Source organism: Apis mellifera, linkage group LG2, assembly GCF_003254395.2.
Source record: "Apis mellifera strain DH4 linkage group LG2, Amel_HAv3.1, whole genome shotgun sequence".
NCBI lineage: Eukaryota > Metazoa > Arthropoda > Insecta > Hymenoptera > Apidae > Apis > Apis mellifera.
In genome coordinates this window covers 13,927,832-13,951,230 of record NC_037639.1, presented here as the reverse complement: position 1 = coordinate 13,951,230, position 23,399 = coordinate 13,927,832, and the positions used below count along the sequence as shown (strand labels likewise).

The 23,399-nt window shown below is 40.2% G+C and overlaps 1 protein-coding gene across 10 annotated transcripts in view; it reads left to right on the top strand.

The window, feature by feature from the left end:
• Positions 1-23,399, top strand: part of LOC410823 (transient receptor potential-gamma protein) — a 79,123-nt gene that overhangs the window by 25,274 nt on the left and 30,450 nt on the right. For all 10 annotated transcript variants that reach the window (XM_006568953.3, XM_006568952.3, XM_006568951.3 and 7 more), the window contains one exon: positions 8,892-8,934. The gene's annotated coding sequence lies outside the window, so the exon portion shown is untranslated. The remainder of the gene's footprint in view (positions 1-8,891; positions 8,935-23,399) is intronic.

Genomic DNA, 23,399 nt, shown 5'->3' with positions numbered 1-23,399 from the left:
CTGTCTTGTCCAACTACCTGTTCGACCGAAAGCCGGTCATTGCAGCGGGAAATCGAATCGAAAACTAGCAGCCACGTTTCGCCCCGTTTCTGTTTATTCTTCGCAGGCCACCTTCTCCTACTCTTCCCGTTCGCCGGAAAATTGTACAAACTCCACGGAATAAAATATCTCGCGAGATTATTCCACGAATTTTAAACGTTAAAGACGTTTGTTCAACCTTTTTTAACAAAAAAGGAAAAAGAAAAAGGGATTCAAGAACCTCGAAGATTCTCTTCTACGAAATCCAGGGTTAAAACACGCGTGAACCGATCGAGATTGAAGATTAGGCGCAGGATAGAGAAGCGAATTCGATCATCACTTTCTTTGACACGGATATTTCCAATTTTCGAAATCCTCGTTCGGTCGCACCTTGGAAAATTCCTTTTTTTCTCCCCGACGAAAGTGGAAAATAGAGAGGGAATAAACTCGCGCGAACTTGGAACGAGCGTGCTCGCGCGACTCGGTCAAATTGAAAGTCGTTGTCGAAGGACGGGGGAGGGGGTGAGAGAGCGATTTATTAAAGCTCGTTCCAAAGATTTCCACCATGTTAACTTTCCAAGTGCGCGTTTACGCTGCACGGAAATAGCATGCTTCGCGAGACACCTCCTCGAGCTCTTGGACGACAAAATTTCGTTGCGTGTTTTGTACGTAACAGCTTTTTCAATTTTGTCCGAGATTTCGCGCGACTTTTTTTTTCTTTTTTACAAATTACAAGAGGTAATTTCGTCTCGCAAGAGAGAAAGGGAGGAATTGTAATTAATCGGCCAAGTCTTTCCAAGCGACAAGGGAAAGAAACTCTAGAAGAAAGAGCAAAGTTACTACAAACTAACTAACTCCTTTTTAACGAAACTATAATGGATGGAATTGGTTAACTCTACTCTCCTAGCTGTGCTCGTACCTCGTACTTTGAATCGATAGTTTGTGGATGACAGTTCCGGCTGTAATTTATAAAGTAGGCGTCGCCTGACCGGAATAATTATAGGATGTGAATATGACGTATACCTGCTCGCTAACCGGATACGATTACTTTCGATTTAACAGGGCCAGCCACCTTTTTTCACAAGCTCCTCCGAATCATCTGCGTTTAAGGATAGGAATCAATGATTCTTCGATCCTTTCCTATAGCAATATATTTAAATAAAAGGTCGTTCGTTGCAACGGGAAGGGGGGGAAAACGGAAGAGGGGAATGATTGGCCAGAGGCCAGGCCCACCACAGTGCATCCATTTCTTTTACACACGGTTCGGTTTAAAATCGAATTATACGCGGATTATACCGCGACCACCGCGTTTAATTATATTGGAACCGCGCCGCGGTTTTACGATCGGTCCTTTCTTGGAAAATCGCGCGCCCAAAGATACGCCGCTCTCTGAAATCATCCGCCCGTCTCCTTTAACGACCCTCCTTTAACGTCCTCCCGTTTCGACGCGCAGTTTCTTCGCGAAGGATGAAGGGAGAAGAGTCGTTCAAGGGCGAGAAACTCGATCTCGAGGACAAAAAGTTGGATTTATTTAAAACACGGATTCGACAGTTGTCCCTTTACGATCGCGAGGATGGAATAGGATAGGATGGGTCAGCTGGGACACAATATTGCTTTTATTTAGAAACGGATTTATTCCCTCGTCGATGGTATCATAGTGTACCACCATCGCGACGTGATTCGAATGCGATGCGAACGCTGGATCCTCGTCGTCCACCCCTTCCTCTCTCTCCACTCTCCTTCGAGAGAATTCATCGGAGGAGGGAATGTGTGCGAGGACAATGGTGTAAACAGGAGGAAGATGATACGATTGTTCTAAAGATCGTAAAAAAACGATTTCACGGATCCGATTTTAATATCCGAGAAAATTTAACACGGACGGATTAATCGCGGCGAGGGATGATTTACGAGAGAGGAGAAAAATCATTTTCACCTGTGAAATATTTTTACTTATTTCCCGCTTTTACATACGTGTGCATATACATATACGTACTCGTGATGGGTGGTCGAGTTTTAGTCGGGTTTAATTATAAATCGTCTCGTAAAACGGGAGAATTCATTTTTGAAACGGGCGCGAGGCGAAATTATTGTTCCCTCGTGTCATCTGCGAATTTTCTTTGAAATGTATTTTTATCGGCACATCGGGTTTACGAGTTTACCTCGAGGCTGTTGGAAAAGTTAAAAGAGTCACCCTATAGGTATGCACACTCGTAAATTGCGTGTATCTAGGAATTCGCCCCGATTCGAGACGATTGTTTCTCGAAGGACGGGGAGATAGCGGTTGTCTACGAAACGGGAAGATAACATTTTCCCGTGGAAACGAGTTTAAAGGGAATCGGTGATGATTGCTCGATATGGAATTTACTGGAATCGCTACTTCCAAAGCGTTCTCGAATTTTCTTTTTTTTTTTTATCAATTCTTTTTCTAAGAAAGAATTGCGAGGATCGACGGAACGAAGCTGGTTTGTGAAAATTCCAACGTTGCAATAATTCCAATAATTTCTCGGAATAAATATCAGGAACGTTTGTCCAATGATTTCATCGCTAAGAAAAGGATCGAATCGAATATACATTTCGTCCCCTCTTTTAATACCCCTTTTAATGATTGTGGAAAACCGAATGGTTTCCCGAGATTTATCGCTGGCAATTTTAATATTCCTCCTTGGAACACCTGTAATTTCGACCCTTTGCTCCGAGCCAATCCGCGCGATGCCAACTCCTCCGATGCTTCCGGATTCCGATCCGGGTTTTTTTCTTTTTCTTTCTTCTTTCTTTCTCGCCGAATTTGGACACACCTCGCGAATATTCAAAACTGGTCCCCTCGTCGAATTAATATTCAAAGCCTCGAATCGCTACCTCAATCGAGATTGCCTTAACCGTCCACCCGAAATCCATTCGAATGCAAAAGGCACGCCCGAATTTCCTCCGTGCGCAGTTATTAATTCTCGCCGTTTCGATCCACGTGTCTGACTAATAATAATCACATCGGCAGAAGTCTAAGTCTAAGTCTGTTGCTACGAAATACTAGAGAAGAATTTCGGACAAACTCAATCTTCGAACATACCTTTCCATTTTTACTTTTTCGAAATATAAATTTTAATCTTTTGAATTCAAGCGTACTTTCGGAAATGGAAATTTCACGATCAACGCGAGGAAAATAAATCGCCTCGAATCTCCTTCGTTTTCGCCACACGCGTGCAAATTTCCATCCAGCGCGATGAAGCTTCTTCCGGTGCGGACAGGAAATTCTCGAGACGAGATGTTGAATAAGCTTGCATTCCGAAGAATTACGATCCCCTTGTTAAGTTATCGTCGCTCGTAATAATATTCTTATTAACAAGAGTAACCGAAAGAAAGGAGAGAAGAAAGAATCGCTGGATGAAATTTTCAATCAGTTAACGATCCGATAGGAAATTTACTTCTTTTTAAATTTTTCTTTAACCGAAGGAAGGAAGGAGGTGCCTTCGCAAAGGGGATTCAAATACGAAGGATATTATTTATTTCAGCTTCAGGAGAAAGAATCTCGAATTGTTTAAATTTATCGCACGGCAGATAGGAAGCGAGGGGTTGAAGAATAAGGTTTTCCAACTCTTCGATTTTTCTTACTTTGGCAAAGTTATTTATTAAATGCGGGGAAAGAAATTGAAAAATAAACTTCCCTTTTGTTCCATCTGTTTTCTTCAATTTAGTCGAGGATTATTCGATATCGATCAGGGAAGGGGAAGCGACTCGAAAAATGTTGAAAAATAAGTTTTTCCCCCTCCTTATTTAATCGCAAAGGATCTTATCTCGACGGAGAGTTGTCACAAAAAGAAAAAAAAAAAAAGGATGGCGACGAAACGAAACAATTTCCTTCCCACGTTCGTTCGTTAACATTAACGTCCCATTGATCCTCCTCAACTTGGGCCACTGCTCCTTGGAAATTCAATATTCCCGCCCACGTCGGTGATTCGAGGAAATTCATTTGTCCGAGCAAGTAATAAACGCACTCGACACACCTATTCTCGAGGTACGTACGTACCTGCCCGTGATCCGGATGGAACGATACCTCGGGGAAATTCTCGCTACTTGGAAACCGGCTCGACTTGTCGAGCCATTCATAGGCTTCGAAAAATTCGTTTTCAACCGATAAATATCAATGGCCGCTCCCCCTTTACTTATACGCCTCTTATCGAACGAACCGGGCCGATTGTCGGTAATGGTTGATTTACGGCCAACAGGGAGGTATCCAGTTGCCGTGTGATCATCCCTACTTCTCTCCCCCCTCCCCCCGATTGTCGCGATTCCGTTCCACACTCGATAGAAAATCACCGTCCATTCTTCCTTACGACCATTATCGTTAACTTTCGTCCCTTCTTTTTTTCTTTTTTCTTTCTTTTTTTCTTATTTCCTGGAGAGAGGGAACATTGATCGAAGAGAGACTCGTTTACTTTTTTTTCTTTTTTATTTATTCGTTTGACACAATGAATCGGCACTTTCGAAGAAACTAAAGGATAATAAAGAGATCGTGGATTTTTAAAATTAATATAATCGTTTCGATTATTAAATACGGATTGCCAAATTTTCGATTACGAGTCTTTTGATTTTTCAGAAAATTAAACGTATACGATTAAGGAATCGTGCGATTAGATTTCAATTTTTTCGAAGAGTGATTTTTGAATGAAAAAGAAGAAAAATTCGTGAGAAATAGCCAATTTTTCGGGAGCCAATTGTATGTATCCAATTTTACAATGACGCTTTAATTTTAGTCATTCGATGATTCTATCTATCGTCATAGTTAGCTGATAGATAAGCCGGCATGAAAAAAGAATTCTTCAACTATTATTACTTACGTATCTTATTCGATTCTTTTCGTGATTTTTTACTTGGAAGAATCCATTTGAGAGAGGGGACGCTTCAAGAGAATCTCGTTTCCCTTCGTTTCTCCCTGCTCCTCTCTCTTTTCAGAAGTGTTCCTTCTACCAGGCGCCCATTTTCGTCTCTTTCGTATTTTCCCGAGGCGGAACGTATTTCACGTGTCAACGGGACCAGAAAGAGAAATGTTCTTTGTCAACTGCAGAAATCGACCGATCCACGGCGAATCTGAACGCTTTTATCCCATCCCTCTCTCTCTCTCTCTTTCTCTCTCTCGCCACGATAAACGAACGCTTGTAAATCATTCAACGTTCTAATATACTAGAATAGTTTATAGGATCACCAGATAAAGAAAGACAGGATACTATACTCGGAGATTGCGTTTATAATCGTGTTACATCGTGGATAGAATATTATCTATAATAATACAGATATAATTATCCATCAATTTTCGATTCTCCTTTTATAAATAACTCCTCCCTTTATGACAATGCGTAGGAATAAAAACGTTTGAAAAATAGAAAAAACTTACAAAAATGCATCGTCCCTCGAAACGAACGAACCCGAGCAAGAGATTAAACTTTAGCCCGGATCGAGATGTGTTTCGATCTCGAAGGGAACAATGGGATCCCCGTGAAAAGCTGCAATAAACCGCATTTCTGCGAGTATCATCCGCTCGATCTATCGACACACTCGCCACGCATGAAAAGCTGTCCGATACGAGAACAAAAGGATCCTGTCGCGAAGCGAAGGACGCGGCGGCCAATTGTGCGCGCATTGCGCGTTGCATTACGCGTATCTCGATTCGTTCCCGTTGATACACCGTCCTTGTCTCGGCTATGGTGGGTGGGGTAATAACACTGGGCGAAGGCGATGCAAATCCCTGAACGAAATGGAAATGGATCTAAGAAATTCGCGACAAGCGAATCTCGATGGGAATCGAATTTATTCGATTTCGGTGCAGCTATAAATCTCGCGAGGAGGACGTAGGTGAGGTAAGTTTGCGAACGGAGGTAGTAAATTCCTTGAAACGATTGAAATTCCCCCTTCTTTTTTCTTTTCTTTCGGTGTTTTCATTTCTACGAAAAAAGGAAAGAAAAAAGATGGATGATTGAGGGGAGAGAAAGAAAGAGATAAATAAACCCGAAATTATCCGTGTGTTCCGACTATCTCTGGATCGATCGGTAAACTCGAAAGGTACCATCAATTTCTTCCTCGTTCCATTATAATTCACAACCTTTTTCACCGATTGCCAATAGTAACTTGCAATTAAAGATAATCGATCGTCGAAAATCGATTATTATTCGTGCATTAAGAAAACTATATTCCCAATGGATTATAGATATCTCGAATTATTTATACGATCCTTATGTGAATAAAATTTGAAGAAAATACTTAGCGACGATTTCGAAGAGCCGCGAAGAAAATGGGGTGAAAGTAGAAGAGCTTCGCGTTGTGCGCGCGCGTATATTCAATTCACAAGGTTTGATGTTTAATTATCGGCGCGACGATGATTTATTAATCGAAACCGGACGAGAAAATTCCGTCGGGGAATTATTAATCAGGAATTAACTCTGCGTATCGTTAATCGATACGCCGCTCTCGCGAATGCTTCCGCTAATTTTTCGCATTTGTTATTGCGGGCAAGGGTGGGAAGAAAATAACAATATCGCGATTCCCGGTACTCGTGATGTCGTGGCCCCGCAACGAGGGTCGTAGGTGATTAATTTTTTAAACTACGTAATAGCTTGCTCCGAGTTGGAAACTCTGCTGCATCCAAGGATCACCGAAGCGCCAGTATCGGAAAAAAATTTAACACGAGAGAAATTTTCTCTGTTTTTTCCTCGATCGAGTGAAATATTTACGTGGAAACACAATCTATCGTCGAACAGAGATAAATAATAATAATAACTATCGCAGTTAAGGGATATATGCAATGAAAAGAAGTATGGTATTCCATTCTCTCGAACAATGGAATTTCAAATTCGTCCATATTTTCGCCATCTTCTATTTCCGCGCACAACGATCACCTTTCCACAACGCTCCAAGCTAACTGTTGGAAAAGGAAAACATTTCCTACATCCCTTGTACGACGATATCAACATGTAGCACAAATAACAGCCTCGAAAATTCGTCGAGGAAAGATCGATTCGTAAACAGGCATCGTTATTGTTCGCAAATTCCTATCGCCGACGTTGGATCACGATTTCAATCACCGGCGGCTTGAAGAAACGAGCACCCGATCGCAATCGGCCGTTTATTCGAATACGAGAAACGTGGCAAACAGCGTGGAAATAGGGCTATTCTTGATTAGTGGATTTGGCTGGATCGATACTTTCGACGAAGGAAAACGATAAGGATAAACGATAAACTAGGGGGATGATAAACACTCGGTCTGGGCAAGGAAAAACCATTTTCTTATTCGCCAAAGAGACGATGGGAAAAATGCTGTTTCGAATGTGTTCGCATAATGTTTTCGAGGCATTGCTCCGCCGTTATCGCGGAGATCAGGATTATTTCGTAGCACGGAGTATAACGTAAATATTAAAGCTACTAGGTCGTAAAGCCGGTCGTAAGCTGCAATATAGATCGAACAAGATGTATCGTTTCAATCGGAGGGATAAATGCGATTTTTTTTTGAAGAAGGAGAGGAATTATCTTTTACAATGTTTTTTTGTTTCTTAAATCAAACGTGACTATCGATATTTTTTATCTATTTATTTATTTATTATGGATACATCATTGAGAGTTTTTTCGTTTCACGTCGATTATAATATAGTTTATAAAAGTGAGTGGAGCCTTTTATTTTTTTTTTTTCTTATTCGAAATTATCGCATAGAAGGCGCAGGAATTTCTCGAAATAAAAATAAATGGATTTTATTGGAGAATTTTTATTCGTATTCGATGCAGCATCTTACAACTTTGAATACGAAAAATTTATTAATCTCGCTCATTTTCATCGATGTATAATCACAATTTCGTTCCACAAGTAATATATATATATAAACTTTTTTTTGCTGAAAATTAGATATTCTCGCCAACATTTTTATGGATAATTTATTTTCCATCCAAATGATGAAATTTGGCTTCGACATTCTCTCTCCGCTATTACGAATTCCACCTCCTCTCGTCAATTCCTTGAAAAAAAAAACAAAAAAAAAGAAACTCGATGAATTTCTCCCGTTTCCAGAAGAAAAAGAAATTTCCAACGCGTGATCACAAAGTATTCCCTCGATTCGATCTGAAGAAACGTGTACAACACGTGCAACACCTATATCTTCCACAAAGAACATTTATTACTACGAATTCTTCCTCGAACGGACGAAAAATTCCCCGATCGGGGGAGGGGGAGAAACTTTAACGTCGCGAGAAATCGAATAGAAAAACGTAGGATATAACACTTAGCTGATCGACGATTCTTTTCGAAGAATCTTTCCTCTTTCGAGAAGACACCAAAAGGAATTTCCCACAACTCGGACTCCGAAATTCCTTTTTCACAGCTATTCTATTCCCCTGGACGAGCTTCACTTCGAATAAACTCCTCGAGTTTATACACCTTGGCTCGAGGGATACTTTGAGAGAGAGAGAGAGAGAGAAACCTTCGAAACAGGAATTATCCCTTCTCCGCTTTAACGAGCGAGAAGTTTTGAAAATTTATCGCCCTTTTATTTACATTCCATAAACGCGGTGTATAAAATAGAGACAAATGCGCGAGAATAACAATCGAGGAGGAGGAGAGCCGTGACGAGAAATATATTTTATCACACGTGATCCAGGATAGGAAACGGCGCTTATCGGGAAACCGATAAATAAATTTTCTCCTCCTGAAATGAGAGGAGAGTCGAAACCTTCCTCGATCCTTTTTCGGTTTCTCATTCGGGAAGAGAGACGTCCACCAACTATCCCGTTAACAGGGGATAAGAGAAAAGAAAATTCACCCGACGATCGGGAATAAAAGAAGTAGAAAAAGAAGCGAGCTCCGCACGTGCTTAACCCGGCTTCTCTTCTTTCTGTTTCAGTTCTCCATCGGGGCAAATCATGACAGGAACGTACCGAAGATCGGTGAGTAGAAACGCGCTCACTTTTCGCATTCTCTTTTCCTCCTTACGTTCTTTTTTCTTTCTTTTTTATTGCATCTAAATATATGTCTAAGTAAATTCGCACGATGCATTTATTGAGGTGTTGAGGCTCACTCGAGCCAGCTGGAACTCGTTTCTCATCGTCTTTCATCTTTGGAAATGAAGCGATACGATGATCGTATTTCAGATTGTTCCATAAATTAATTCGCAGAGTGGCTAGAAATCTTAGTCTAAAATGAGAGGTAAGAGGATCGCATTGAAACAAGTTAGAAAATTTCGAGTAAAGTTGTATTAGAGTATAATCGCCTGTTGAAGTGTTGGAATAATACTCGTGGTTGTTACAGTCAAGCCGATTTCCCCGTGTAATTTTCGATAATTTTCGATCGTTGGCAACTGCGGATTATTATTGTTGTTTCGAGCGATAAATTATCGAAGCAACTTTACACGGAACTTCGACTATCAAAGTTTTCCTCGTCGAGTGGGTTATCGGGCGTGTAAGAGTAATTCGAGGAGTAATGGAAAGAAGAGTTCGAAATTTGGTAAATTTTCTCGAATTTTGAAGAAATTTAGATGGAAAGGAAAAAATGATCGAGCAGCATCTGAAGTTTCCCGATTTTCGCAGATACTCGCTTTGCATTTATTATTATTATCGTAGAATTCGTGGCACGATTCCTCCTCTTCCTCTTCCAAGGAATTATATGGATGGAAATTGGTGGGTGGACGAAGAGGAGTGCTAAGAAATCCTTGCAAATTACTCGTCACGACACGAAACATGTCGGGGAACGTTCGAGAAATGTTATCGTTTCGAAGTTCGACTGTTTCGCCGATTCAATTTCCTCCTCGGTTCGATTGGCATCGAGTCGGAAGAGCGGCGAAGGCCGAGAAGAATGATTAATGCATAAACGATGCAACGTTGCTCGAAAGGTTTCCAAGAATTTCTTCTTATCGTCAGAAGGAAGGCCAGGTCGTTGCCTCTGGTGTAGCCTTCGAAATTTTCAACCGATAAAGCGTTACGTATACATCATGGCAATTTAATTTTCTCATCATAACGCCGACCCATTCATTTATTCGGGACAAAAAGGTAAATCGTACGATGAAACTCTGTTCGTGAACGCTTATCGTCTAACCCTCCTCCCAGTGAAATGATAATAAGCATTCCCAAACGGAATATAATCAAACCGTATTTCGAATTCTCTTGCGTTTCCATCGAACGTAAATAGAAATATAGTTCTTACAACTCATTTTGAAATTAGTATTACATTATTCTCTCGATACTCTACTAGTTACGAGGATAAGTTTAACCTTTTTGGTCGAGTTTCTGTGGTGCGATAGCGATTCATTTTTATTTTAATCTGACGATTTTCAACGAGTCTTAATGTGTGTACGAATAACGACTATATTATAGTTCGAAGTGAAAATGCATTTTTTATTTTTCTTCGACTCGAGCAAATATAATAAACGTAAATACATTGTGAAAACAAGATTTAAGTAAAAGTATCGAGTACAAGGAATCTCTATTTTCGAATCTCCATTCGAAATCCGTGTTCTCGAAGTATCGTGATATAACAGAGTTAGACGAGAATAATTTAAAATGTTTGGAGAATCCTCGGCTATTTACCCGCACGCCGTGATTCATATCTGCTCGTGCCAACAATGTTGCGTTGAAATATCGTTTTCGACGAAACTTTCTGAATTCGAACCGGCCCCGGGAAGAAAAGCCAGTTTCTTCCCGCGCCAAGGAACATGAATATTTGAAAGGTTTTTGCGCCACGCCACCTATGAATTTTCAGCGATGAGGGTGAAAAAAAAAAAAAGGGAACGCACACTGCATATTCGATTATTCGCTGGATCGATACTCCCATCGTGCAACATCGTGGCGATGCGTTTGGTGCACGCCGTTTGGATCGCGATGAACGATCGTTTCGGCGAAGGGAAATGGCCGGTGATGGCGTCTTACGATAATATTTATACGAGACGCGTTATCGAACCCGCTCTATCTTCTAGCGTTCGGTTCAGAAAGAATGCCGCGGAAACATCTCGATTCTCTCCCTTCCTGCCTATATCGAAATAATCGTGTGTGTTTTCCATCGAGTCTATACCGATCGAATCTATAACCGCCGATCTATTATTAAACCTCACTTAGAGAGATTGCGAATCACCTTTTCGGGACAAGCGTTTTTAATCGTACACTCGAACACGACTTGTGGCGATAAGTCGTTCACGACTGCCACGCCCCACGTTCCTTCGTTCGCTCGCGGCGTCGATACGATTGATATTCGACGTTAAAAGTGGAATGCGAGGGATGTCGAAGGAGGGAAGACACGTTCGATCGAGGTGTTATTCAGTCAAATCTTTGAGTAGTATTAGTAGATTTTGGGTGAAAATTAATTGGCTAGTTTTTCAATCACCGAATATTTGCATCTCGAAATTTTAAGGTTAGAAGATATTATTCGTTGAGATCTTTGATCGAGAAATGTGAAAATTATTGAAGAAAATTTTCAATCGTTGAAAAAACGTATTCTTGAGAATATTTTTTTTATCTCGAAATTTTAGGGTTAGAAGATATTATTCGTTGAGATCTTCGATCGAGAAATGTGAAAATTATTGGAGAAAATTTTCAATCGTTGAAAAAACGTATTTTTGAGAATATTTTTTTTATCTCGAAATTTTAGGGTTAGAAGATATTATTCGTTGAGATCTTCGATCGAGAAAACTATTGGAGAATATTTTCAATCGTTGAAAAAACGTATTCTTGCGAATATTTGCATCTCGAAATTTTAGAGTTAGAAGATATTATTCGTTGAGATCTTCGATCTGAAAATTTTTAATCAATTGAAAAAACGTATTCTTAGAAATATTTGCACCTCGAAATTTTAGATTTACAAGGTATTATTATTGAGAAATTAATGATTTTATGTGGAAAGTATCGAAAGAAAATTTTCAATCATTGAGAAATGTATTCTTTCTATTTCGAAATTTTTATTTTGACGCTGTTCTACGTTTTTCTAACATTCTTCGAATATTACTTCCACTCATCGTTCAAATTCAAAGTTTAGATATAAAAATTTGTAACAGGAAAAAAATAATTAAGAATAACGTAGTTGTATATATTTTTTAGAATTTTACATCAAAGCATATATTCTTTTTTTGTTCCAATTCGATCAAGCTCCAATTATTACCACGTTATCGCAACACTTGTTCAGAAAATAATAATCTCGCGTATATACCCTCGTTCTGTCTGACCAAACGTTCGATCCGAGTTTCAAGGAGTGGAAACTTTTCCGAAGAAGAACGGTATCGAAGAAAAAGAAGAAGTAACGGAAGAAGGAAGAGGGAGGGAGGGGTTTAAAAAAAGAGGAACGTTGATGACAAAGTACGGCGAAGAAGATCCGGGGCGAAAGTTTCGTGGATGATTTAATTTGGTCGCGGCAGAACGTCGGAAACTGAAATGCAACGGGAGGGGGGGGAAAAAGAAAAGAGCGAAAATCTGGTTGGCTCTCGAGAAATTTCGTTGGCCTGTTAGTAGCCAATACCGGAGTCGCTTCCTCCGGGGAGGAGAAGGGGTGGGTTAGTGGGGGCTGTGAACGAAGGGTGTTGAACTTGCCACCCCGTGGAAAGTATCGAAGGACATCGGATCTCTCTTTGTACAGAGAGACGTTGTACCACAACAAGATACAGACATCCTGTTTGGAGGGGATGGAGATTTTATTTAAAAAAAAAGAAAGAATGCATTGCGCGACGTTGTTGTTGCCTCAAGTTTGGCATCTCGAACAATCGGTTGGCAATCGATTCATCGTGTTTTTCGAGGACTTTTTTTTTTTAGGAGACTTTTAATCCTTTCGATTCGATCGATAAAAAGTTTGAAAATCTGTTGCGTGCGCACTGCGTGCTTCCGATGGTGGAGCAGAGTAAAAGTTGGAAAAGAATTTATTTTGAATTTTGAGTTTACTGTATATGTGCTTCAAATACTTCCTTGATAATCTTGATATTATAGTAGATAGTTAATAATAGAAGAGGTATGATTTGAATATTCAAAAAATTCGTAAAAATTATTTTCATTTATCAAGCTAGGATAATCGTTTAAGGCTGGAAGCTGAGAAATATTTTCGAAATTATTAATTATTTTGATATTAACTACACAAAATTACATTTATTAAATTAAACTATCGTTATAAATCGTAATTAGCCTACGTATATTATGAGAAATAAAAAAGATTTTTATATTATATTGACAAGTTACAATTCTATGCCTAATGAGATCGTAATTTTTGGATTTATGTGACAAATACTACATGGTGGAAATAAAATAGGCGTTTCCTTCCAAATTAACCAATCAAACTCCTTCCATGAGACTTCTTTCCACCAATCAGAGTTGAAAAAGTAATTAGTTGAAAATCTCGAATAAAATTACTTTAAATAATTACTCATTGAAATGCTTAAACAACATTTATTCGTAGCTAATTATAATTGATACAGTTTATAAGATCTGCCCTTTCCTTTTAATTATTATTATTACGTTTCGAACGAGAGAAATTATGGAAATAGCTTCAATTATTAAAATTTCACTCATCACTGCCACCGGTGAAACTGTACTTCAAACTTTATTATCGCGCGCAAAAAAAAAAAGGGCAAAGCGATATCCGAAGACAAACTGCGTTGACAAAAATAAAAGAACAGAAAACGTTGACCTGGATTCAACAATCCAAGTTACAGTTTATTTATATAACAACTATTATTTCATTTTCAGTTTCGAATTTACCTATTTATAGCCAATAAACACCTTGACTATAAATTCGTAGTCAATAGTGAAAGAAACAACGAAATAGAATGAAACAAAATCCTTGTCGTAAAATTCGATCAATCGGAAGAATCATAGAATTTCGGCGGATTCGCAGTCGTGATTGCGGGCGGTTACATTTCGAATTCCACGCCCGCCGCAGTTGGAACAATTGGCCTCGGCAAACTCTCGCGACGCGAGGTCTTAAATCGAAATTGCAGGGACGTGGGCCACGTGGGCACGTGAGACAAGCGGAGAGCGCGCGGTTCAACGATCGATCGATCGATCGATCGAGTCCCGCGCAAACACGAAATTCGAAGCGGTTGTCTTTGAACGGGGAACGAGACACTTTTCGAACGAATCGAGGAGCTAAGAAATAACTTGCTCGTTCATCGTGCATTTTGCATTTCTGATAGATTGGGAAATGATTTTTAAAAAATAATATTGGTTTGGCAACTAAGTAATTGCGGATTTTTTTTAGAAAATCAAAGACAATTTTTTCATGGAACTAAATAACTTTATTCTGTAATGTGCTGCCCATTTTGATCAATGACCCATCTTTCAGACAGCATCATAATACCACGTTCATAAAACTTGTGGTTTTTATTAGCAAAAAACTGCATCAGGTACGATTTGATATCATCATCATTATTGAAATTTTTACCATTCAAGGAGTTTTGTAAAGATCGAAACAAAAAGTAATCAGATGGTGCAAGGTCAGGATTATATGGTGGATGTGGCAAAACATCCCAACCAAGCTCCAATAATTTTTGCCGAGTGACCAAACATGTGTGTGGCCTTGCATCATCATGATGGAATACAACACCTTTTCGATTTGTCAGTTCGGGCCGCTTTTCTTCAACTGCATTATTTAATTTCGTTAGTTGTTCAATGTAGACAACAGAATTGATCGTTCGATTGAGTGGTAAGAGTTCGAAATAGACAATTCCTTTGTAATCCCACCAAACTGATAACAAAACCTTCTTTCGACGAATACCAGCTTTTGATGTTGTTTGAGCTGATTCACTGGCCTGCTCCACTATCTTTTCCGCTTGATATTGTTGTAAACAACCCATTTTTCATCGCCAGTTATCAGTCGTTTTAAAAATGGATCATTTTCATTACGTTTCTTTAGCAAATCGCAGCTGTTAACGCGTTGCGTTAAATGCTTTTCTTTCAGTTCGTGAGGAACCCATGTATCGAGTTTTTGAATATAGCCAAGTTGTTTTAAGTGGTTTTCAATGCATCATGTATGTGATACATGAAGCTTCTCTGCAATCTCACGAGTTGTACTATGACGATCCGAATCGATTATTGCTTTGATTAGGTCGTCATCAACTTCAACTGAAATCCGCAATTACTTAGTTGCCAATACTTGGAAACTAATAGTCGGATCGGTCGCTTCTTTCTCAATATTTTCGACCCAATTTTCGAGATTCGACTGCTGCAGAATTGATTCGATGAATAAATCGCACTCGTGATACACGCGTGCACGCGCAACGCTGTCAGTGAAACGTTAGCGTGCAGCCTAATTTGCCGCTAACGAACGCTATCGATTTTTGAACCAACGGCTCCGATAAAACCGCAACAATCTTCAAATCTCCTTCTCTCTGATCTTTTCTTTACCTCTACTTCTTTTCATCGTCCAATTGCATAATTCGGTGCATCATCAACCCCTGTTAGGAGATAATCGGACGAAGAGGCGGCGGCACTTGGCCGGAAATTATGATCGCGCGTGATCATCCGATCATGGTATATATAATGAGTATTGGTAATCGTAAGTCGTGCAACAGCTGCGTACCAGCCCATAGGCTTATTAGTTAATCGGCGGATGATTATCAGTTCGCGAGCCACCGTAATACCGTGCGATTAATTCTAATTAACGGTAACACCTTGGCCAGCCGTGGAACAGCCTCTCGCCATTAAGCCCTCTTATCATCAATGTGAATTACCCGCCCCCTCTAGGTTTTTAATTGCGAAAGAGAAAATGCAAGCCGCCGCGAATTACGCATCCCCCCACTTTTTCTTCTATTTATAATAAACCGGATATTTGTATGCAAATATTTTCGAGCGAGAGAAACTGCAAAACACGTGCCACTCTCCCCAATTAAATTCACCGCAGCAATTAAACTTTCGACTTTCGGTTGGAATAAGTTGTTTCCACCCCCTTTATATACGTACGTACGTGATAAATATGCGTGCGGCAACTTTGGAGAAATCGTAGCGATAACCATTGTTATTTATTCTCCGCGAGGGAGGAGGATCTGTTTCCCGAAGTCCAGAAATATCTTGGAGCGATCGAGGTTAACCTCGAACAATTTCTCAACAATTTTCCGTTTCTGCAAGTTTGGAATCGAAGCAAGGATGCTTATCAAAAGTGAACGATCTGGGTGAATCTGATCAAACGCTTTCGTTTAACGAGAATTTTGCAAGGTATTATTATTTTCTATTCTCATATAAATGTCAACATTGCGGTTGAAAAATTCGTTAATTTCGACTTTAAGCATTTTTTAAATCTCGAATTTAATTTTTCTTTTCTTCTTCGTAACTTAACCTCGAGGCGAAATAAGTTTGGCCGAATTTCAATTTCGATCGTCGTTACTTTTGTCGATCTTTTCATCTCGCCATCCGTGTAAACGAAAAATCGGTAATGAAAAGCGATATTAAAATTAAATCTTCGTTTCGATCTTATGCAACGAAAATCATAATGGCGATATTATTATATATTACAGTAAAAAATAAGCTTATATTTGTCCCATATTAGGAAAGAGAGATTCTTTTCTCGTTCGATAACAAGAAACGTAGATGGAATCGTTCGTATTTTTTTTTACCTTGCCGCAAAGGTGACTCGAATTTCAAAAAGGAGGATTTCCACCGCGATATCTTTTTTCATTCGTGGGGGAGACAAAGGTGCACTAGGTAAAAGTTCTTGTCTCTGTGCAATCTCGGAGCGGACAGCTGCGACGAACAACTCACGACCCAGGCTTCCAGGTATTTCCGTAATTTAAACTGGTGTGTACACACGCCTGTGTAATTTCTAATAATATATAACACACGCTCGCGTCCCTGTTAATATAATAACCCGGTAAATTGTTCGACCGACAAACGTCGCTCCTCCGTCGTTTGACGAATACCGCCGTTGTGTTGTGTAGCATGTTGACGAAACGATTTTCGCCGTTCCCAAGTTCAAACGCCAAGTAATAACGATTAATCGTCGTTAAGAGAGAGAAACGATGAGAAATGCACGGCGATTACGTTTCACCTGGAAACAACGGTGAAGAATGAACAACGCCGTACGGAAAATTTGTGGCGCGATCTCGAGTTTAAATTCGGTTCAACGCACCTCCCATTTAACGACTTTAAAAAGGAAAAGTTAAAAAGGTTTAAAGTGTGTTGGATTAAATCGATTTCCAAGGGAAATTTATTAAACTAGAAAAATTAATAAAATTTTGGAATGTTTTTCACTGTTATGCATAATACTTTTTTCATTTTCGTTCGTGCTTTTATTTTATTATCGATTTTCGATATTTCGGCAATAGTTGATAAAGAAATTCAATAAATTTCTTAAGAAGCGTAGATACTTGAATTTTCTTACCATTTCCTTGTATATTTCTCCTTTAAAAATTCTGTTGTTTTTACGCGCACAGTGTCTCAAAGATGGAAATAAAAGTGGAGACTTTCCGGCTGGCAGAAATGATACTAGGATGAAATCGGGCGAAACATTATTTTCTTTCTTGGGCGAAGTGACAAATCGAAGGGAAAAACACGGTTACACACGGATCGAGAAGCGGAGGAGGGAGAAGCGTTTTTCTTTTTCCTTTTTTTTTTTTGTGCCTCGGATCGATACACCGAGATAGATCGAGCCGTAAATTAAACGCGAAACGGGGGAAACGGCAAATCGGAGGTAATCGCGATGATAATTGATCGTTCGATCGGAGGGGGGAGGCGGCGTTTTCGCGCGTTTAATTAGAAAAGTTTACACCGGGGAAGGAGCGTCGAGGAGAGAGGGGAGAGAATCGTGTATAGGTAAAGGATTGAAAAAAAACTGTCGTTTAACCCGAATTTCGAAATGTATCGTTTAAATTTTTGAACAATCGTCGTGGAAAATTTGATGGACCAACGTCGAAATAGGCTCAACTCGAATAGAAAGATTTAATTCTATATATTAATTGAATATTTATCTGTATAAAAATGATAAATTTCAACCGATATTTTTACTTTTTCAAAATCGAATATATTTCAATACAAGCAATAGATGATCAATGAAATATTCAAATTGCCAACAAAATGATGACTTAATCATTTCTAATCTAGAATTTTTTTTGCAAAATTTATTGAAAAAAATCTTAAATAGGCGCATGTATTATGCCTTTATCGTTGAGAGAAAAAAAGGTACTTTACGTTTTTCTTTAATTAATCTTTCTTTGTATTACTTGTAACAGAACAAACGTATGTGAATGTATTTACAACATTCTTGCAACAAAGATGGAGAAACAACTCAAAGTGCAAACAGCAATTAAAATATAACATATATATATATATAGTGATTACACGTTCTTGGAAAGCGATATAAATTAAAATTATATACGTTAGAGATATTATATTATACGCGTACTTTTAGAGCGTGAAATCTATTTACTCACATTTTATCTCATTACGTTTTTTTTCTTTTTTTTTAGCTTTTACATAATATCCCTTTGAGAACAAAATTCTAACGCGTAGGCTGAAAGACCCATTAACTTGCTAAACTATTACACGTTGTTATATATAATGTAACCAAATTACGCGATAAATATAGGAAACTAAAATAATCGCGATAATATCCAGTATCAACAATCGTAATGTAAAAATTATATTAATAAAATCTATAAATTTCAAATACATTATCAATTCCGATCGAAACCAATTTCTGTATGAAAAATTGGACCACATTTGTTTAAAGACAAATACAATACATTCTCGATCTCGTTTTACTGCTTTGACGAAACATCTCACGAACAATCGACTACCCCTGTTGAAAATTTCCCGCCATCGAATTTTAATTGTGATGAACGAGCCAAACATTTTCAAACAGATTCTTTCCAATATCCATCGAGTTGTAACTATTATCGTTATACTTTTCCAAACTCTAATTAATTTTCGAACCCTTTCGATAAACCTTCGAATAATTGCACTCAAATATAATTCCACATTTGACTCAAACCTTCCTACTTTGCCATGCATCCCCATACTCGTTCAAATATCTTGAACTCGAATAGCGATTAAAAACGCGGTGTGTCCAATTAAAAATTGTAAAGCACATTTCGCGGGGAGGGGAGTTCGCATTAATCACTCTAATCTCTCGCCAAGGTAATTTACGAGAACGAGTACACTGGCGAGTGGAAGGAAGGCCGGTTCGGAAAAGCACGATTCGTCCATTACCCCGCGCCATACTCGGTGCTGTATCCACGTGATCTAACGCTAGCTCCCGTTCGAGGCCCCCAGCCGCGCGAAATGAGTAACGATGCGGCGTACTCCGCCGCTGCGGGGAATTCGAGCGCTAAAACCGGGCGCTAATTGTCGAATAATTTCCGAACGATGATTAATCGAGGGGGAGGGGAGATAACCGCGCCAGGGGACACGGATCGAGAAACTTTAAAATTTTTTAAATTGCGTCCGAAACTTTGCGTCCCTGTTGGCAAGAAAGAATTGTTGAAGAAACGTTGGATCGGAACGAGAAATCGCGTGGAAGGGGAATGTTGGCCGAATGCATCATCGAGATTCAATCACTTTCCTGCTTCTCCCCCTCCCTTTCTCTTTCCCCCTGGAAATCTTTGCCCCTCCAAGATGCGACTCTCTAACTCCACGGCTTTTTTTCCGCGGAAAGAAAAGGAAAAGAAAGAAAATATCCGGAATTAAAAAAGACTCGGGGATCCTCTGGAGGGATTAATCGAGGCGGGTCAGATGGCGGCGACGACTACGCGTTAGAGACGATCCGATGAATAAACCTTTTGCACGACGTCGGCGCAACGTTACACAAAGGCCGTTTCACGGCATTGGCTTTTCGCCAGGGCGCAATCACACGCTCGTCTCCTTGCATTCGAACGTCGTATTCCTGCGTGTTGAGAAGACTGCAAGACTCTTCTTCTTGGGAAGGATTGGTAGAGGAAGGAAGGGAATCGCGGCGTGACAGGAGGAGGAGGGGCTAATCGATGCGAGAATACATTTGCTGGGTCGGTGATAATGTTGCGCGGCCTTCAGGTGTTTCCCTGCATCAATCGTCCTCGATGATAAGTGAGCCCCCAATTCCCACCAATCCATTCGAGCTTAATTCGTGAGTTATCGATCAGCCTTTGAGGCTGATGTTATATCCGTGAAATACTGCGACCGATGATTCGAGGGAATCATCGAGGGATCGTCGATTTCCTCTCTTTGTCGTTGGTATTAACGCACTTTTTTTTCAGAGACGAAAAATCGTCTCGATGATAAATGAGATTCCCACCAATCTATTCTTAATTCGTGAGTCATCGATCAACCTTTGAAATAAAATGTGATCGAGCGGAGGATGATTCGAGAGAATCATCGAGAATCTCTCTGTCGTTGGTGTTAACGCACTTTTTTTCCAGGGACCGCACGAGAAACGTAAAAAAGTAACGAAATGCGAGGGAACGGTGCGCGGAATGGCTGTGCATATTGACTCGTACTGAATTTGAAACGCAAAGGATACGAACAAAAAATTCTTTCCCGTCTTTCGTCGTGTCACTTGGAAACGTTCATATTTCGTGAATATTTATACACTGACAATTCTCCTCCTTCAGAGATCCCAGACCTTTTAAACGCTTACGTTCTATTTCTCGCTTAAGGGTTAACGATCGCGAGAGAGATTAATTTGTAAACACTTGGCGAAAAACCTTTTTGAACCTATCTCTGGCCACATTTCTTTAATCTTACAATCATGTTATCCACGATTAAGAAGCGTTATCGGAGAATGATTGGGAAATTCGTGCGAATCGTAAGACATGCGGTTTTTCTTTAATTTTCAAAAATCTTGAATCGAGTAACAATGTCATACGTGCGACGAAGCAATGAACGAAGATTCCTCGGGAACGAAACGGATGGACGGGGGGATGGATAATGGTTAATTCGAAGATTGATTAGAAGGAGGAAGTGTAACACTCGGCAAGATGAGGTCAGCCGTGTGCCGGGGAATCTGGGTCAATCGGTTGATCGTCTTTAGTTAAGGGGATACGAAACAATTAGGCTTACCTTCCTTGCAATTAGGCTTACGTCACGCGGATGTCGAATCACGGAGGTTAGGCGAGATTTTCGTGGCGCCCGTCCAGCTGGAACGAAATTAGCCTCCGCGTTTCCTCCTTTCCAAAATGCAGAAACAAGAAATGGACGATCCGAGCAAAAAAATAATCGATCGCTTCCTTTGCGCTCTCTATTCTCCATTTTTTCCTCTTCTCGAACACAAAAGTTTCGAGAATTTTGGAAGCGAGAAATTTCTGCTCGATAGAATTTCATACGTCTCTTCTGTCTATACTTTCCGGTTACTTCCACGTGGCTCGCATATGACGAGTTCCATTTTTCCGTGGTTCGACTTGTTCTAGATTTTCGTCGGGGGAGAACGAATGCGAAATTTGTAGCGCGAATAACGTAACGTTTTTTTCCTTTTATCCGTATGTATCTGAAATAAACCAACGTCCCTCCAACTCCCTCTCATCCCCCGCATCGCAGGAAGAATTTCTGCGATTGACAGCCTCGGTGAAGGAGGAAAAATTACTTTTTACCCTCCTCCTTCTCCTCCTTTTGGACATCGGCTGTTATCGATCGTCAACCAATCGTTTACCATTTTTTCAAATGCCCGCAGGGGGATGAAGCACCTGGCGTTGTTGTTGTTGTTGGCGTTAATCCAGCCAGACGGGACACAACATCGCGGAAACGTGAACTCCTCTCGTTCCCGATGAATTTAGTTTCTTCTTCCTTTAAAAGGAATTCAATTAATCCTGAGAGATAAAAAAAAACACCTTCGTCGAGGAAAGAGAATTAAAGATCGAGCTCGATCGTTTCGTGGCCGAGCTTCTGCGAAGATCGTTTTCCACGGGGGAGGGAAACGGTCTGAATTCGAGGAGGATTCAAAGTTCCGTCGATTCTGGGGATTTATATGAAATTCTCGAGATAAACGAGGATTAAGCTCTCCGTCTGACGGGGCGGCGCAGAAATTGGCCAAGTTTTCCCCCCAAGATAATGGAGCCAGCTGCTGGTGCCGCTGCTCCTCCTCATATTTCAACCCTCTATCCGCGCCTAGTCGTCCAACCGTTTCGTACACTCGAGAGATATATATGGTTATACGTTTTTTAAAAAGCGTTTCATTTTAGAAAGAGAGAGAAAGGAGAGAGAAGGTTCCTTGCCGTGATGTGGAAGGGTCGGCGAATAAACAGATTCGAGGCGGGAAGCTCGTAAAAGCTCGTCGGGGTTCGCGTGATCGACCGCTATAAAATTTAACGTGCCACGTTCTTCGCGCCGGACAACGTGTTGGGTGGCGTTCAACCTCTTCCTATGGAAATTCTATTCCTCGTTTCCCTCCCTCCTCGAGGATCTTTCGATAGATTCGTTGGTGGATGTTGATGGATCGAAGGAAATTTCCACCATTGCGAAATTTTATCAGATTTATAATAACAAGGAACTCGAATCTTTGGAAACGCTTTTCCTTCCTCTCGTTGATTAGAAACGAAACGACCGAAGATACGCGGTTGATTTCTTTTTTTTTTTTGGAAAATCTCGAGAAATTTTCAAGGACGGGAGAGAAAGAGAGAGTTTTTGTTTCGCAGCCCATGCGACAACGAGGCCGCCTCGATCGCAATGTTATCCGCGTCACGGATCGATGCGATTTAAACCGTATACGCCAACTTATACGGAGTAAAATGTAGAGACGGAGAGACTTAACGGGGACAGCTTTTGTTTGTTTGCGTTTACGCTCTTGTTTGTTTATGTTTCCCTCTTGTTTGTTTTCGTTCCAAGCGCATACGTTTCCACCCACCGCGCATTTCGAACCACCGCCGAATTCGTTAATGCCGTTTTAGAACGATACGCTTCTTTCTTATTGAAATCGACGAATTTTTAGATTCTCCCCTCGACGAATCCGCAAAAGAAAGATATCTATCCCGAAAGGAAGATTTTCAGATGGATTCGCTCGGATAATTATTCCTTTTATCACAAAATTCTCAATTTGTCCAACAATAGCGAGAGAAAGAGGAATTTGTCGAAGAGAAAATAATTTCGAAAAAATATCTCGTCATAGAATCGTTTAAGATAAGAAGCTAATCCCACTTCACCGTGTTAATTACTTTCCTTTCTTCGATCGATCGTTCGATCGACTCTTTTCGATTGATTCGATCAAGAATACGTTTCAACTTCCGCCGCCTTCCGTTATTTCGGCGCTGTGCCACGAAGAGAGAGTATTCGTGATGTAACGCAGCCCCGCCTCAAAGGAATGCCTAATTATCGATCCCAATTGCGCGGAATTCCCGCGAATCGAGCAAGTTTCGATCGTCGTTCTCTCGAGAAGGAACGATCCATTTTCCGGCCGGATGAGATCGTCTTACAGGCCCGTGAAAGCTTTCAGAAAGTGAAAACACCACCCCCTCCGATATCGAGACGCTCGATTCTGGAAGAGAACTGCGGTTAAT